Source organism: Pseudophryne corroboree, chromosome 1 (assembly GCF_028390025.1).
Source record: "Pseudophryne corroboree isolate aPseCor3 chromosome 1, aPseCor3.hap2, whole genome shotgun sequence".
NCBI lineage: Eukaryota > Metazoa > Chordata > Amphibia > Anura > Myobatrachidae > Pseudophryne > Pseudophryne corroboree.
The window spans coordinates 356,152,418-356,158,298 of NC_086444.1; the positions used below are offsets into that span (position 1 = coordinate 356,152,418).

Below are 5,881 nucleotides of genomic sequence, written 5' to 3' on the forward strand. Positions count from 1 at the left end.
GTTTCAATTAGGATGACTTCTCCTATTTCTACAGGCGGGTGTGGATGCTGGATTGAGATTAGGATCTATCAAGGTTCAGATTTCGGCCTTGTCAGTTTTCTTTCAGAAACAATTGGCTTCTCTTCCTGAGGTCCAGACGTTCGTGAAGGGGGTTCTGCACATCCAACCTCCCTTTGTGCCTCCAGTGGTGCCATGGGATCTTAATGTGGTGTTGCAGTTCCTTAAATCAGACTGGTTTGAGTTGAAGTTTCTCACTTGGAAAGTGGTCATGCTGGTGGCCTTGGCCTCAGGCAGACGAGTGTCTGAGTTAGGAGCTCCCTCACACAAGAATCCTTACTTAATATTTCATGAAGATAGGGCTGAACTGAGAACACATCAGCACTTTCTTACGAAGGTTGTGTCTTCTTTTCATAGCAACCAACCAGTGGTGGTGCCAGTGGCTTCTGACACCTCAGCCGTCTCAAAATCCTTGGATGTCGTCAGAGCGTTGAGGATTTATGTTGCAAGAACGGCTAGTATAAGGAAAACAGAATCTTTGATTATCCTCTATGACCCCAACAAGATTGGGGGTCCTGCTTCTAAGCAGACTATTGCGCGCTGGATCAGGGGTACCATTCAGCACGCTCATTCCACGGCAGGATTGCCGTTACCGACTTCGGTAAAAGCCCACTCTACTAGGAAAGTGGGTTAATCCTGGGCAGCTGCCCGGGGTGTCTCGGCTTTGCAAATCTGCCGAGCTGCTACTTGGTCAGGGGCAAACACGTTTGCTAAGTTTTATAAGTTTGACAGCTTGGCTGCTGACGACCTAAAATCTGGTCAGTCAGTTCTGCAGGAACATTAGCACTTTCCCGCCCATATTGGGAGCTTTGGTACATCCCCATGGTGCTAAAATGGACCCCAGCATCCTCTAGGACGTAAGAGAAAATAGGATTTTAATAACCTAAAACACCTTTTCTCGTAGTCCGTAGAGGATGCTGGGCGCCCGCCCAGTGCTCATTTTTTCCTGCTGATTACGTTTATCTTTTTGCACACATGTGTTTAGATGTTGACAGCTGTTGCTGTTACGTTATACATGCTGGTTGGCATGAGTTATGTTAAAGGCCATGTTAGCCGACATGTTTTTTGTGTATGGTGTGAGCTGGTGTGAATCTCGCCACAAGTTTATTAGTAATTCCTCTCTCGAAAATGTCTGTCTCCTCGGGCACAATTCCTAGACTGAGGTCTGGAGGAGGGGCATAGAGGGAGGAGCCAGTTCACACTGTTAAAAAGTCTTAAAGTGCCGAAGGCTCCTGCGGAACCGTCTATACCCCATGGTACTAAAATGGACCCCAGCATCCTCTACGGACTACGAGAAAAGGATTTACCGGTAGGTTATTAAAATCCTATTTTTGCTTTAAGAGACTTATAGCTACTTGCATCCTGTGACCACTAAAAAAACTAAAAATACTGTTAAATTCTCCAGTAGTTCAAGGTTGAGCCCATTGTCTCCAAATTCAAACCCTCTGCCTGCTACTAAGATCAGACTTGTCCATAGTAAGTGGCCAGTGGAAATTAGGTGACTCCAACCAGAAGGTGTTGCAGCAGTGTGACCACACATAACACAAAGTAAGTGATTTTAGGTGGTGGCGATAGGAGCCTAGGAGAAGCGGTTCCAGGTGCCTGGTGTAGTCAATGAGTTAACTATTCATGAGTTTGTAACAGGTACTTGCTAATGTTGAGGGTGAATCCCTAGGAATGGGGAAGTAGACAGACTCAGGTTGCTCAAGGATACGTAACCTCTTCTACATACAAGCAATCTGTGCAGAGCAAGGTTATCAAGTCACACTCATAATATGCCACATATCTTTTTTTTCTCTTACACTTCTCCCATGTTGCCTCCCTCAATCCCAATATACCCAATCACTACTATCCTCCCTCCCACCATACCACCCAAACTCTCTCCAACTCACATTCCCTCCCACGTGCTCTTCTACCCACCAACACTTCCGCCAACCCTTCATACCACTAGGGATTATATACCTGAATTACATATAAATACCACATTTACAGGCAGAATTGAGGGCATCAGATTACAGTCAAAAAATTGTTATTATTGTAAACACTGTACTGAAAAAATACGGAATAGAATTAGTGGTGATACTGCTGTTGGTGTCTCATGTCACATGAAAGAGGAAATTAATTCCTGCTCTACAACACCAGGTATTCGCAGGCAGTCACCTCTCCTGATACTAACCTGGCCCAACGCTGTTTAGCTTCCAAGATCGGACGTGATCGGGCGTTGACAGCGTGGTATGGTAGTAGAGATTTATGTGTACACCAATGAGAGTGCACCTATATAAGAAATAAGAAATCGGCAGAAACAGAGAAGAAATAGAAGGTAGGAATATAAAGTGGGTGAAAATATGTGGATCTGCTTTCCACGTTAGACACGGTTCCAAAGTTCCCACCGGTGTGGTACAATGTCCTGGGAATCATGGATGAGAGTCCACGAAGTTGGGGAATGAAGAAATAAGATAAACAGTTTATTGAATAACAATTTGGATATAATAGGCTAGTTGCTTTAGTAAGATAGTAAAAGGACTTTGCTGCTACACAAAATATAATCACAAAGGAATGGATATTCCAACAGTAATGGGAAAAATTCCCTAGTGTCTCACCCTTAGATTCGGGTGTGATTGAAAATCGTATTACAGGTTGAGTATCCCTTATCCAAAATGCTTGGGACCAGAGGTATTTTGGATATCGGATTTTTCCGTATTTTGGAATAATTGCATACCATAATGAGATATCATGGTGATGGGACCTAAATATAAGCACAGAATGCATTTATGTTACATATACACCTTATACACACAGCCTGAAGGTAATTTTAGACAATATTTTTTATAACTTTGTGCATTAAACAAAGTGTGTCTACATTCACACAATTCATTTATGTTTCATATACACCTTATATACACAGCCTGAAGGTCATTTAATACAATATTTTTAATAACTTTGTGTATTAAACAAAGTTTGTGTACATTGAGCCATCAAAAAACAATGGTTACACTATCTCACTCTCACTCAAAAAAGTCCGTATTTCGGAATATTCCGTATTTCGGAATATTTGGATATGGGATACTCAACCTGTATATCATACACAGGAAATTCTTATTTAGAAGAAGGTATATCTCCTTGCACGGTGAGAGATATATATTATAACAAGAAACTGTGAGCAAGTTCTCACAGTATCAGGTAGGGTATGATTCAAAACACCATATGTCAATATAGGGTATAGATGATATAGGACTTTGTAAATGGATTACACAAAGCAAGGTATATAACCGTCAGAAAAAAACTGTGAAAAAAACGTCCCAATATGAAAAGAAAAATACAGCAAGAATGTCAGTGTTTACAAATAGAGGAATCAATCTATAATAATTTAGATGCCAATTTGTCTATTGGTATATATATATATATATATATATATGTAGGAGATAAATAATAACGCTATCCTGGCCTCAGTTGAGAAAGGCTGAGAATTTGGCTCATATCAAGGAGAAGCCCCTTAACAACAAGACCACACTGAAAAATAACAGGTGTAAATAGGGAAAGAAATAATATATAATCTCCCTGAATAAAGTGTTGCTATCCGTGGCATAGGTCCATAAGATAGAGGGGGCTTACGAATCTCCAATTCCTTCAGAAAACCAGGTAAGCAGAACAGGTATCAGGATAGTGCCACTGTAGAACTGTGTGGACGGACCCCCCCCCCCCACCGCAGAAAACGCGTTTCGCCCGTAGGGCTTATTCACTTCCGGGTTCCTGGTAGTTTTGTTAGCAGTGAATTGCATCTATACAAATAAGTCTAAAGTATTTTCTCTTTTTTTATATTGGAAAAACATTATATGTAAAAGTCAAAAAGGAAATTGTGGGCAGGGACATAGAAGATTCACCTTGTGAGTCCCTTTTGCCTTGGACTGAGAGCCGCAATGAGATAGACTCATATTTATCAATTAGCAGGTTTTAAACCCAATAATTATTTTTTATTTTATTTTATTTTATTTTTTATAGAAGCATCGCACCACATCAAGTACAATTATACCCTTTCAGACTGACAAAAATGACCCGGGTTATTGCACATGAACGTGCATCAACCCGGGAATTTGCTCAGTGTGAAAGGGTACTGAAAGAATATCCCGGGACCAGCGTCCCGTCATTTCATCCCAGGTTTCAATCAGGGTTGAATCCGTGATCGTCCCAGGATGCAGTGTAGTGTGAATGGGCCCTACCCGGTATTCAGTACACGGGACTGTTAAAAGGCCTCTCATTGGAGCTTTCTTGGACTCAGAAAAGATGATGTCATCATCCAGAGCCCGGGGAAGCGTAGGAGAAGCCCTGAAAGCGGAGGAGACAGGCAATATGGCGACCTGGACAGATCAGGAGGTCAGAGAGCTGCTCAGCATATGGGGGGAGGAGGAAATAAAGAGACAGATAACAGGCACAGTGAAGGATGCTATTGTTTATAAGAACATTGCAAAGCTGCTTGAAGCCAGAGGAATTATCTGTACACAACAGCAAGTTGTTAATAAAATGAAGACTCTGAGAAAGCAGTTATTGAAAGTGCCTGACAACAACCGTAAAAAGAGTGTGGCTGGCCGGATGGAGTGGCAATACTATGATATCTGTCTTTGGGCACACAGCTATCTGCAATCCGGTGAGTCTGTCTTCCAGTTCACAGTACACTGCTACAGAATGCAGTCAAGATCCTGAAGATACACAACCAGTGAAGTCTGCCCGCCATCACCCCTGTTAATTGAGGACACACCTGACAACAGCGAACCTGAACATGACACATCCACCCACCTGTCCACGCATACATCTAGCCATGATGACAGCATAACTGACACCATTGATGAGGTTGTGGAAGCTCAGTCCAGTGACAGTGGGAATATGCAAAGTGTCGTCGCCCCAACTTTACAGAAAAACAGTAAGTATATTTTTTGCAATTTTAAACACACATAGCACAGTATAGGGTCAAATATGAGCCAGTGTTAAAGGTGGGTGGCCGTTTTCTTCACTGCTGCACTTCCCCAATTTTTTCACAACATGTGGTGACGGGGGTAGTATGAGTGGCCGGTGTGCCGGCAGCGGGACGAACGCAAATGAGCCCCTTGTGGGCTCACTGAGCTTGCCACGCTGTGGGCACAGTGGTGCGCTATGAGTGCCACGTTATTTATTTTCCCTCCAGGGGGGTTGTGGACCCCCAAGAGAGAAATAGTTGTCGGTATGCCGGGTGTCGGGATTCTGGCGCCGGTATACTGGGCGCTGGGATCCCAACAGGCGGCATACTGAATGCCACCCATGGTGACGATACTGGCAGTCAGGATCCTGAACATCTGACCACGGGAGTTGAGTATGCAGTCAGGGAAGGAGGGATAGGGTAGGGAGGGGGGAAGCTTAGGGTTAGGCTGTGTGGTTATCCACCACCCAGGGGGACTTTGAGTTATGTACTTACGTATGTACTTGGTGACAGGGTAAGGGGGGTACCATAATTACCAATTATGTTCAGGATTGCCACGCTCAGAATGCCTGCCTTGAGAACCACGGGATATAGTTTTCACTGCTTTATATATAGATCAATGTAGCTTGTTGCAGAGTTAAGCTAGTGTGTAGTTGGGTTAATGCCACAAACACATGTTTGCTAACGCTGCTATTTTTATGTACGCTCATTTTTTTAATCTAATCTTCACAGTTTTCAACATTCCGCCTAGAAGGAAGAAACTGAACAAAGTGGAGCAAGTAGCTAAAGCCATGACAAATGTCCTTGTTGAACAACTCAGAGAGATGGACACTGCTATGTCCATACAGGAGGATGCAAGGCTCGACAGGTTTATAG

The 5,881-nt window shown here is 43.1% G+C and overlaps 1 pseudogene; it reads right to left on the minus strand.

The window, feature by feature from the left end:
* Positions 1 to 2,184: 2,184 nt before the first annotated feature.
* On the minus strand, positions 2,185 to 2,303 carry LOC134952194 (5S ribosomal RNA; annotated as a pseudogene).
* Between the last annotated feature and the right edge of the window lie 3,578 nt (positions 2,304 to 5,881).